The following is a 13207-nucleotide window of genomic DNA, read 5'->3' on the forward strand; positions in this document are numbered from 1 at the left end:
GACTTTAAGGTCTTCCCAGAAATTTAATGCTGGGAAACACTGCTTATATGTTAGTTCAGTTTTTCAGTACCTTCTACCGAGGTGACTTTCGTGCTTATTTTAGTGCCATAAACAAATGTTCCCGCATCATAACCACGGAGAGGAAACCTTGTCAAGTGTCTGAAGAAGTTAGTATTATTGTCTGGTATCAAGACTGTCAGAATGTTTTGAAGTTATCATTATACCGTCTGATATCAAGGTTGTCAGTCACAAACTAGCGTCATCAAGAGCGTCATATATCACAATGCTTAATTACTTCACTATCATACCTCCCTAGAGGGAAGTTAACTCACGTGTAATGTTTTACTTGTGGTAATGATGGATGTCTGGCGCCAGCAGTGACCTCACGACCAACACAGGTAGCTGGAACCTGAGTTTACTTCAAGCTTACCTTAAGACTATTCTGGGGGGGTCCCAGACTAGATCTCCTGGTTGATGGCCTGATCAAGCAAGCTGTTGGGTATTTGCTAAAGTTAAAGATTCACATGCCCACGTTTCCATGTGTTTGGTTTTGCAGGTATTTTATGCAATATTGCATGATTGTCTCACTTGTCGAAGACTTTATGCAATGATTGCACTTTGTCTTCCAGTGTATCCATGACCATGTATTAATCCAACAATTGTGAGGAACATGATCAATATGCATTAAACCCATGTTGACTCTGGTTGTGCAATTATTGTAAATCCCGCGTGTTTACCAACCTTGCTTCTTAAAACTCTCGGTTTATATTATTGCAATTATTGTAAATCCCGCGTGTTTACCAACCTTGCTTCTTAAAACTCTCGGTTTATATTATTGCAATTATTGTAAATCCCGCGTGTTTACCAACCTTGCTTCTTAAAACTCTCGGTTTATATTATTTACAATTAATTTACTGCCACTTTTGTTGAGTGAATTTAAAACTGAGTTTCAATGACCGTGGCATGACTCGTGACGAGCCTGGCCCAAGGCCGGGCTCTGGAAGTAGAAAAACTCTCAGATATAATCAAGGTATATCAGAGGCATCACTAATTTCAGGTCTCTTGGAACTTATCGTATCTTATTGTGAAGCTTTGTACTGTGTCTGCCACTGCTTCCTCCTAGCTCTTCCACTGTCAACCACCAGGGAAGTACTACCGTCAAGTACTGAGTGAGGGAAGTACTACCGTCTAGTACTGAGTGAGGGAAGTACTACCTTCTAGTACTGAGTGAGGGAAGTACTACCTTCTAGTACTGAGTGAGGGAAGTACTACCTTCTAGTACTGAGTGAGGGAAGTACTACCGTCTAGTACTGAGGGAAGTACTACTAGCACTGAGTGAGGGAAGTACTACCTTCTAGTACTGAGGGAAGTACTACCGTCTAGTACTGAGTGAGGGAAGTACTACCTTCTAGTACTGAGTGAGGGAAGTACTGCTAGTACTGAGTGAGGGAAGTACTACCGTCTAGTACTGAGTGAGGGAAGTACTACCTTCTAGTACTGAGTGAGGGAAGTACTACCTTCTAGTACTGAGTGAGGGAAGTACTGCTAGTACTGAGGGAAGTACTACTAGTACTGAGGGAAGTACTACTAGTACTGAGGGAAGTACTACTAGCACCGAGGGAAGTACTACCTTCTAGTACTGAGTGAGGGAAGTACTACCTTCTAGTACTGAAGGAAGTACTACTAGCACTGAGGGAAGTACTACTAGCACTGAGGGAGGGAAGTACTACCTTCTAGCACTGAGTGAGGGAAGTACTACCTTCTAGTACTGAGTGAGGGAAGTACTACTAGCACTGAGTGAGGGAAGTACTACTAGCACTGAGTGAAGAAAGTACTACTAGCACTGAGTGAAGAAAGTACTACTAGCACTGAGTGAAGAAAGTACTACTAGCACTGAGTGAGGGAAGTACTACTAGCACTGAGTGAGGGAAGTACTACTAGCACTGAGTGAGGGAAGTACTACTAGCACTGAGTGAGGGAAGTATTACTAGCACTGAGTGAGGGAAGTATTACTAGCACTGAGTGAGGGAAGTATTACTAGCACTGAGTGAGGGAAGTACTATTAGCACTGAGTGAGGGAAGTACTACTAGCACTGAGTGAGGGAAGTATTACTAGCAGAGTGAAGAAAGTATTACTAGCACTGAGTGAGGGAAGTACTACCAGCACTGAGTGAAGAAAGTACTACTAGCACTGAGTGAGGGAAGTACTACTAGCACTGAGTGAGGGAAGTACTACTAGCACTGAGTGAGGGGAAGTACTACTAGCACTGAGTGAGGGAAGTACTACTAGCACTGAGTGAGGGAAGTACTACTAGCACTGAGTGAGGGAAGTACTACTAGCACTGAGTGAGGGAAGTACTACTAGCACTGAGTGAGGGAAGTATTACTAGCACTGAGTGAAGAAAGCACTACTAGCACTGAGTGAGGGAAGTACTACTAGCACTGAGTGAGGGAAGTACTACTAGCACTGAGTGAGGGAAGTACTACTAGCACTGAGTGAAGAAAGTACTACTAGCACTGAGTGAGGGAAGTACTACTAGCACTGAGGGAAGTACTACTAGCACTGAGTGAGGGAAGTACTACTAGCACTGAGTGAGGGAAGTACTAGCACTGAGTGAGGGAAGTATTACTAGCACTGAGTGAAGAAAGCACTACTAGCACTGAGTGAGGGAAGTACTACTAGCACTGAGTGAGAGAAGTACTACTAGCACTGAGTGAGGGAAGTACTACTAGCACTGAGTGAGGGAAGTACTACTAGCACTGAGTGAGGGAAGTACTACTAGCACTGAGTGAGGGAAGTACTACTAGCACTGAGTGAGGGAAGTACTACTAGCACTGAGTGAGGGAAGTACTAGTACTGAGTGAAGTACTAGTACTGAGTGAAGTACTACTAGCACTGAGTGAGGAAAGTACTACTAGCACTGAGGGAAGTACTAGCACTGAGTGAGGGAAGTACTGCTAGCACTGAGTGAGGAAGGTACTACTAGCACTGAGTGAGGGAAGTACTACTAGCACTGAGTGAGGGAAGTACTACTAGCACTGAGTGAGGGAAGTACTACTAGCACTGAGTGAAGAAAGTACTACTAGCACTGAGTGAGGGAAGTACTACTAGCACTGAGTGAGGGAAGTACTACTAGCACTGAGTGAGGGAAGTACTACTAGCACTGAGTGAGGGAAGTACTACTAGCACTGAGTGAGGGAAGTACTACTAGCACTGAGTGAGGGAAGTACTAGTACTGAGTGAGGGAAGTACTAGCACTGAGTGAGGGAAGTACTACTAGTACTGAGTGAAGTACTACTAGCACTGAGTGAGGGAAGTACTACTAGCACTGAGTGAAGAAAGTACTACTAGCACTGAGTGAGGGAAGTACTACTAGCACTGAGTGAGGGAAGTACTACTAGCACTGAGAGAAGTACTAGTACTGAGCGAGGGAAGTACTACTAGCACAGTGAGGGAAGTACTACTAGTACTGAGTGAAGTACTACTAGCACAGAGAGGGAAGTACTACTAGTACTGAGTGAGAGAATTACTAGCACAGTGAGGGAAGTACTACTAGTACTGAGTGAAGTACTACTAGTACTGAGTGAAGTACTACTAGCACAGAGTGAGGGAAGTACTACTAGCACAGAGTGAGGGAAGTACTACTAGCACTGAGTGAGGGAAGTACTACTAGCACTGAGTGAGGGAAGTACTACTAGCACTGAGGGAAGTACTAGCACTGAGTGAGGGAAGTACTACTAGCACTGAGTGAGGGAAGTACTACTAGCACTGAGTGAGGGAAGTACTACTAGCACTGAGTGAGGGAAGTACTACTAGCACTGAGTGAGGGAAGTACTACTAGCACTGAGTGAGGGAAGTACTACTAGCACTGAGTGAGGGAAGTACTACTAGCACTGAGGGAAGTACTAGTACTGAGCGAGGGAAGTACTACTAGTGAGGGAAGTACTACTAGTACTGAGTGAAGTACTACTAGCACTGAGAGAGGGAAGTACTACTAGTACTGAGTGAGAGAAGTACTAGCACAGTGAGGGAAGTACTACTAGTACTGAGTGAAGTACTACTAGTACTGAGTGAAGTACTACTAGCACAGAGTGAGGGAAGTACTACTAGCACAGTGAGGGAAGTACTACTAGCACTGAGTGAATTACTACTAGCACTGAGTGAGGGAAGTACTACTAGTACTGAGTGAGGGAAGTACTAGTAGAGTGAAGTACTACTAGCACTGAGTGAAGTACTACTAGCACAGAGTGAATTACTACTAGCACTGAGTGACGGAAGTACTACTAGCACTGAGTGAGGGAAGTACTACTAGCACTGAGTGAATTACTACTAGCACTGAGTGAGGGAAGTACTACTAGCACTGAGTGAGGGAAGTACTACTAGCACTGAGTGAGGGAAGTACTACTAGCACTGAGTGAGGGAAGTACTACTAGCACTGAGTGAAGGGAAGTACTACTAGCACAGAGTGAGGGAAGTACTACTAGCACAGAGTGAGGGAAGTACTACTAGCACAGAGTGAAGTATTACTAGCACAGAGTGAAGTACTACTAGCACTGAGTGAGGGAAGTACTACTAGCACTGAGTGAGGGAAGTACTACTAGCACTGAGTGAGGGAAGTACTACTAGCACTGAGGGAAGTACTACTAGCACTGAGGGAAGTACTACTAGCACTGAGGGAAGTACTACTAGCACTGAGGGAAGTACTACTAGCACTGAGTGAGGGAAGTACTACTAGCACTGAGTGAGGGAAGTACTACTAGCACTGAGTGAGGGAAGTACTACTAGCACTGAGGGAAGTACTACTAGCACTGAGTGAGGGAAGTACTACTAGCACTGAGTGAGGGAAGTACCACTAGCACAGTGAGGGAAGTACTACTAGCACTCAGTGAGGGAAGTACTACTAGCAGAGTTAGGGAAGTACTACTAGCAGAGTTAGGGAAGTACTACAAGCACTGAGTGAGGGAAGTACTACTAGCACAGAGTTAGGGAAGTACTACAAGCACTGAGTGAGGGAAGTACTACTAGCACAGAGTTAGGGAAGTACCACTAGCACTGAGTGAGGGAAGTACTACTAGCACAGAGTTAGGGAAGTACCACTAGCACTGAGTGAGGGAAGTACTACTAGCACAGAGTTAGGGAAGTACTACTAGCACTGAGTGAGGGAAGTACTACTAGCACAGAGTTAGGGAAGTACCACTAGCACTGAGTGAGGGAAGTACTACTAGCAGTTAGGGAAGTACCACTAGCACTGAGTGAGGGAAGTACTACTAGCACTGAGTTAGGGAAGTACCACTAGCACTGAGTGAGGGAAGTACTACTAGCACAGAGTTAGGGAAGTACTACTAGCACTGAGTGAGGGAAGTACTACTAGCACAGAGTTAGGGAAGTACCACTAGCACTGAGTGAGGGAAGTACTACTAGCACAGAGTTAGGGAAGTACCACTAGCACTGAGTGAGGGAAGTACTACTAGCACAGAGTTAGGGAAGTACCACTAGCACTGAGTGAGGGAAGTACTACTAGCACAGAGTTAGGGAAGTACCACTAGCACTGAGTGAGGGAAGTACTACTAGCACAGAGTTAGGGAAGTACCACTAGCACTGAGTGAGGGAAGTACTACTAGCACAGAGTTAGGGAAGTACCACTAGCACTGAGTGAGGGAAGTACTACTAGCACAGAGTTAGGGAAGTACCACTAGCACTGAGTGAGGGAAGTACTACTAGCACAGAGTTAGGGAAGTACCACTAGCACTGAGTGAGGGAAGTACTACTAGCACAGAGTTAGGGAAGTACCACTAGCACTGAGTGAGGGAAGTACTACTAGCACAGAGTTAGGGAAGTACTACTAGCACTGAGTGAGGGAAGTACTACTAGCACAGAGTTAGGGAAGTACCACTAGCACTGAGTGAGGGAAGTACTACTAGCACTGAGTGAGGGAAGTACTACTAGCACAGAGTTAGGGAAGTACCACTAGCACTGAGTGAGGGAAGTACTACTAGCAGAGTGAGGGAAGTACCACTAGCACTGAGTGAGGGAAGTACTACTAGCAGAGTGAGGGAAGTACTACTAGCAGAGTGAGGGAAGTACCACTAGCACTGAGTGAGGGAAGTACTACTAGCAGAGTGAGGGAAGTACCACTAGCACTGAGTGAGGGAAGTACTACTAGCACTGAGTGAGGGAAGTACCACTAGCACTGAGTGAGGGAAGTACTACTAGCACAGAGTTAGGGAAGTACTACAAGCACTGAGTGAGGGAAGTACTACTAGCACAGAGTTAGGGAAGTACCACTAGCACTGAGTGAGGGAAGTACTACTAGCACTGAGTGAGGGAAGTACTACTAGCACAGAGTTAGGGAAGTACCACTAGCACTGAGTGAGGGAAGTACTACTAGCACTGAGTGAGGGAAGTACCACTAGCACTGAGTGAGGGAAGTACCACTAGCACTGAGTGAGGGAAGTACCACTAGCACTGAGTGAGGGAAGTACTGCCTTCTAGTACTAAGTATACAAACGGAGCCTGGTAAATCTTTTTCTCTGGCAGAATTACTGGCCTTTACTTTACCTCATAAATACGTAAGCTGACACGTTCATCCTGTAATCATTTCTTTACCTTCAATATACATGCACATTTACCTTCCTGAGTAGTTCTTAACAACTTTTATTCCTTTAACTTTTCCTTTCCATCTGAGGTGTGGTCACAGACCGGGTCGCTGAGACGATGATAGCTGGAAGTAGCTACTTCCTGCACAACCACAGGTCACAGGTCACACATCTTCCGCACAAGACAAGATAAATATGTAAAATACCGACACGATGGAAAAAATAGACACAAATGCAGTATAATGTGACTATTTATTGACTACGTCTCGCCCACACAATGGCCTTCATCAAGTCACAACAGATGATCTGTTTGTAAACGATCGCATTATACATACTGCATTTGTGTGTATTTTTCCGGCAAGTAAAACTATTAAAATGACACCAAAAATGGTGGGATGACTATTTGTCTCTCAATATATCTTCTTCCACGCGGTCACCCGTTAGAATAGTTTGTGGATGACTTTATACCTTTACCAGTAGTTAAGAAAGATCAGGCTATAGACCAGGTCACAGATACTAACAGAAAAAGAAATGGGGCCAGAAGCTATGAATCAACCCATATAATAACCAGGAGAATGCGGGCACAGAGCTTAATAGAAGAATACTACAACCTTGAAAACATTTCTACTGATATACTTATCCACGTACCATGGTTACTCCTCGTCCACTGCCAAGGTGTGCGTGTTATGAGCCCCACCACACGAATTTAAAGATTTGATAAGTAATCTCAAGTTGCCTGATAGATCATTATATCAGTATGTGTACTCTACTTCCCGGTCCCCCAACCTGACGTCACTGATTGTGAGAGACATAACTGAGAAATACTGGAAGTACATATCTGGACACGTCTAAGTACCACACTTGGATCCACTTCGAGGACAGCGTGAAACAAGCTTTTATGCCACAAGACGGGCAGAAAGCAGCGACTTCACTCTGGCTGTACCCTTCTCCAGAACATCACTCCATCTGAGATCATATATACCCAGGATGACTCGAGTATGGAACACATTCGTACAGCATAATGATGTCAGCGAGATAAAGTCAAGTAAAAGGACACAAGTGCATATTGTCGGTAATTCTACCAACATTATTACAACGAGATAAAGTCAGTTGATCAAATGAAAATGCTGGCCCACAGATGGCTCCAATTTCATCCTGTTCCCTACTTGTATGTCTCATAACAATAAAAATGCTTTCAAATGAGCTGATGTAGGTAACAGCTCTTAGCTTGCCAATAAAGTTAGGAATCCTTAACCTGTAAATAGCTTGTCAATAAAGCTAGGGATCCTTAACCTTGTCAAACCCTGTGTAAAAAAAAAAGAGACCATGGAAGCAGAAAAGGCATCACTAAGGATGGTGAGACGAGGAGTGGAAGCAGTGTGTGATATATAAAATCAGACGGAGCATTTACCAAACAGCTGAAAAAACATCATATACATAAACATGAAGACGGGATGCTAAATTACGAGGCCAGTGTCACTGACATGCACACTGTCAACTCATCCATAAGATCATCAGGAAGAGTGACTAAGCATCAAGAATGAAGACTTTCATTGCAGAGAATTAACGTAGCTTCAGAGATACAAGTACATCCTCAGGAGTTTTATTTTACTTACGGCAGATAAAACAAGAAAGAGAGGAGGAGAGCGCAGCTTCACACTGTTTAAAACACTCCAACACATCATTTCTCCATTCATGGGAAAACAGTGAATTAGTAGAGGGTGACAGCACTGGAGGAACACCTGAACGATGTTGTATGGAGGCAGTACCTCCTGCTGCCCAGTTCCAGACCAGGCCTTTTGGTGGGTCAAACCTTGCCATCCAGGCTCTTACTGCTGGCCACACGCAGTCCAGCGTACGAACCAAAGTCTGGCTGGTCAGGAACTGATTTAAGGAACTTGAATAGTTTCCTTTTCGAAGATTGTCAGAGGTTTATCGTTAAGTCTCTTTATGCACGGATGAAGGTTGTTCAAAAGTCGGGGACCTCTACAACTCGAGTTTTCTCTCAGTGTGTTTATCGTGCCTCTGCTTTTAACTGCAGGAACTAACACCATCTGCCAAGTCTCTTTTTCATACCAAGTGATTTCATTGTGCAGGTTTGAAATCCCTCCAGGATTTTCCAGGTGTAAATTATGTACCTTTCTCACCTATATTAAAAGGAAAACAGCTGAAGGGACTTCAAACATTGCAAGTAGTTCAGATGTTTGAATATATACGGGCAGTGAATGTTCTCTGTATATTTTTTTACCTCAGCAATTTCGTCTGGCTTGCAGGGGCCATTATACAGCAGTATTCCAGCCTGGAAAGAACAAATGACTTGATTATCATTTGTTCAACATCTCGTCTTGAAAGTTCTGGTTACCCAGCCTATCATTAGCCTTGAAGTAGAAACAGTGGCACTGTTGTGATGCTGGAATGCGAGATCTTCTGACATAATTATACTCCCAAGTTTCGCACATGGAACTTTTAATCTACTGAATTATTTGACTTCGTCCTGTACACCATTTCAGTATTCATTTATTTTTCTATAATGGGAGAAACTGAAATTTGTCCTCATTGAGCATTAAACTGTTTTTTGGCCCACTGAAAGGCTTGCTTGATTTATATCCTCTTGAAGATTCTCTGCATCTTCGAAGGACGCCACTCTTCTATACATTCTGGTGTCATCAGCAAAGGATATTACAGATTTATGTCGTTATCTATGTAAGATATAAAAATGAGAAACAGAAGTGGGGAGTGTACTGTACCTTGAGGAACAGAGCTTTTCACTGTGGTAACTTCCGACTTCACTCTGTTCACTACTCTCTGGGTTCTAATTTGTTAGGAAGCTAGATATCCATCTACCCACGTTTCCAGTTATTCCTTTAGCAGGCATTTTGTGCACTATCAACATGTGGTCGCACTTTTTTTAAGGCGTTTTCGCGAAATCAGTGTACACTACATCAGCATTATTCAACTTGTCTTCCAGTGCTTCCAAGACCATGTCATAATGGTCTAGAAATTGTGAAAGGTAGGAGTGACCTGTTGTTAACTCGTGCTGCCCTGGACTGTGCAACTGTTGCGATTCCAATTGTTCAAAGATTTTGATGTTTGAATTTAGCACCTACTGGTGTAGTTTCTCGTAACTGCTTTACAGACTCCTTTGTGAAGTAGGGCAATATCAGTGGTTTTCAATGACTGTAGGATGACACCAGTGTCCAGGCTTCCTCGTAGAATACTAAAAGCCGGAGATAGTGGTTTCTTGCAATTTTTGATGTATATAGAGTTCCACAAGTCTTGGTCTGGAGCAGAATACACGCGCATGCTGTCGATAGCATCTAAGTCAACTGAGGAGAGGACCACATCAGAAATTTTTGGAGACGTCAGAGGTGTTTGAGTCCTGTTCATGAAAATTTTGATCCGTAGACTGACGAGTGGTTCACAGTATACAGAGTCGCACTCTGACTGCAGCATTTCACTCATTTCCTTGTCATCAGAGTATGTTCCGTCTCCTTTAAGTAAAGGTTTTAGGCTAGATGAGGTTTTCACTCTGGATTCTACACAGAAGTGTTTGGGTTTTCTAATCTCATTTATGGCTCTTTGCTCCTTCTGTCTCTCCTAGACTCTACATGACGCAGGTTGTGCTCTATGTTCTTCATTTTTCTAACCAGAATTTCCTTTCGTGCTTCAGAAAGTCAGTTGTTGCCTTTGAGATATGTTATCCGTCGTCTTCGCATGTAGAGGGAGCGTCTCTCTCTCTCGAGTTTTCATCATCTTTACCGCTGAAGTTGGTGTCTGGAACATACTTCAAGCACCAGTGTGCTCATGTCTGAAGAACTGGTTCAGATCTACGGAGATCATATCTCAGAATATCTTGTTAAATACACGATTTATTTGGCCCAATTTATGCTCTTCTTGTTGAAACTGAATTGAGTTCACCCTCACAATGGATCACGTTTCTCTGTCTCAGACCACTGCGCGCGCAGGTCTGCACTTCTATGTTGTGGTCTGAGACTGGAGTCCAACACTGTTACCTCCCGGACATATCAACAATGTTCAAGGTGCGTCCCCATTTGGTTGGATTCAGCTATCTGCTGCCTTAAAGCGAATTTATTGCAGATGTTTAATAATTCCACTGTATGAGACTGTTCCATCATAAATAAAACCACAATAACAAACACAAACATATGTTATTGCACTAAGCTAAAATAACTGTCATCGTTTAAAAACAATGGAAATAGTTGACACATACTGGCTTTCCTGGGTTAACAAGCCCCTGGGCTTAATCATCAGAAGTATGTCGTCGTCTTCAACCAGTAGTGATCCTACAAGTGGACACTGATATTTAATATCGGCAAGAACAAGTTAATGGAAATCTGAGAAGGCAAGAGAATACCACTGAACACACAGCAAAATTTCAGGCACGGGATAATTTGGGATAATTTAAAAAAAAAATCCAAGAGTGATTAAACTTACCAACACGGGTTTCAGTTTAGGTTTAAAAACCTGGGTCTCTAATTTGGAGATGCTCAGTTCAAATCTGAATTTAGTTTTGCTCCAATAAGTACAGTTTTTGAGAAACAGAACCACAACGTGTACGATGTCACCAAGACAGAACCATCATGGTGCTCGACTACCATACTCAACATCAGAGAAAAAAATGAAAACTGATCAGTTTTGTTTTAACACATCGTCAGTTTCCCACCTAGGCAGAGTGACCCGTTAAGGCGAAGAAACACTTTCACCATCACTGTCTTGCCAGAAGCAAGTAAAAAACTGCAACATAACTTCAACCCTCCTTCAGTGTTGCAAGCACTGGACTCCCCACCTCCAGGACTCTAAGTCGGTATGACTCCAAATCTATGTGTATAAATAATTATATATGTATAAATAATTTATATATATATATATATATATATATATATATATATATATATATATATATATATATATATTATGCAAAAAGATCACAGTAAACAGGTGATTTTAAAATATGCAAAACAACCACTGTGAAAGAGTAGCGAAATTTCAAGCGCTTTCGTGAGTACTCACATTGTCAAGAAACTATGAAAGTAATACATCAAAGGAAGGCATATAAAGGGTCTAGACCACACCTCACAGTCACATCCCACAACAAAAAAAGCGCTTGGAATTTCACTACTCTTTCACGGTGGTTGTTTTGCATATATATATATATATATATATATATGTCGTGCCGAATAGGCAGAACTTGCGATCTTGGCTTAAATAGCAACGTTCATCTTGCCATATAGGACAAGTGAAAATTTGTGTATGCAATAATTTCGCCAAAAATCATTCTGAACCTAACGAAAAAAATATATTTCACTGTGTTTGTTTAGTATTAAATTATTGTAAACAAATCTAAAATATATTTAGTTGGGTAGGGCTAAAATAAATTCCGCTTGTTATAATAAGGTTAGGTAAGTTTTCTAAGTTCCTTTTGGTGCGAAATTATAAATTTATACATCAACATTAATGAAAAAAATATATATTTAAACGAATAAGAGAAAATTTTAGAAAGGACTTAATTTTAAATGAGTTCTTGCTAAATGACCAGTTTTACATATTCGGCACGACATTATATAATGTGCCGAATAGGTAAAACTTGCTATTTTGGCTTATCCCGGGAGGTACTGTCATGTCACCATACCAGTGTGAAACGGAAGCCTGTTAAAAGTTTTGCACTCTAGCAGGACTGCCAGAATTTTCGCCGAGTCTCGTAAACAATAAAGACGACAGGTAAATCTTGAGAACTTGTACTGACAACCCCAATAAACGTTGCTTTCTCAGGTACTTCTAAAGTTCTTATTCTCGTAAGATTTCCATTACAATTTAAGATGACTGGTCTGTGACCAGGCTGCGTGACCGATACCAGAATCATTAATAAGTATTCTTATGATAGGCTGATCAACCAAGCTCTCACTCCAACTGCATGACAAATCGTAATCTCCTATTACTCCGACTTAACATGTTCTCACCCCTCCTGAATGCTCAAGTTCCTACAACTCAAAACCTCCTGTGTTAGACACATTCTTTACTATGTTCGTCACAGCTGTAGGTGTACTTGTGTCCACGGATCCTAAGCTGGTGGTGCCAGTCGCGCACAGACGATGGTAGACAGCACAGCCAGACTGATCACGAGCACACCTGAAGTGCTTATCATTGTCCGTCTCTTTAAGACAGTGATGTGTGTTGGTGGTCCACTAGCGTGAGAGACGGAAGATGTGTGTTGGTGGTCCACTAGCGTGAGAGACGGAAGATGTGTGTTGGTGGTCCACTAGCGTGAGAGACGGAAGATGTGTGTTGGTGGTCCACTAGCGTGAGAGAGGGAAGATCCCGAAGAGTCTTGGTCCCTTCACACTTCCAACAAAGACCAGAGTCAGGGGACACGAAGACCCATATTGATGGTGCATGTAAACCGTTCATTGACGGTACAAGTAATACCTTGGTTGGAGCAAGCAAAACCTTGCTTGGAGCAGGTATAACCTTGCCTGGAGCAGATATAACCTTGCTTGGAGCAGGTATAACCTTGCTTGGAGCAGGTATAACCTTGCTTGGAGCAGGTATAACCTTGCTTGGAGCAGGTATAACCTTGCTTGGAGCAGGTATA

General features: G+C 42.8%; 1 protein-coding gene across 9 annotated transcripts in view; it reads right to left on the reverse strand.

Annotated features, from left to right (window-relative positions):
- sigmar (Tumor necrosis factor alpha-induced protein 8-like protein sigmar) overlaps positions 1 to 13207 on the reverse strand; it is a 220724-nt gene that overhangs the window by 102026 nt on the left and 105491 nt on the right. Inside the window, exon 1 of one of the 9 annotated variants that reach the window (XM_070103044.1) lies at positions 7246 to 7267. The exons of the other annotated variants lie outside the window; for them this stretch is intronic. The gene's annotated coding sequence lies outside the window, so the exon portion shown is untranslated. Of the gene's footprint in view, positions 1 to 7245; positions 7268 to 13207 lie in introns of those variants that run through there. 9 annotated transcript variants of the gene reach the window in all.

Source organism: Cherax quadricarinatus, chromosome 84 (genome assembly GCF_038502225.1).
Source record: "Cherax quadricarinatus isolate ZL_2023a chromosome 84, ASM3850222v1, whole genome shotgun sequence".
In the NCBI taxonomy this organism is placed as follows: domain Eukaryota; kingdom Metazoa; phylum Arthropoda; class Malacostraca; order Decapoda; family Parastacidae; genus Cherax; species Cherax quadricarinatus.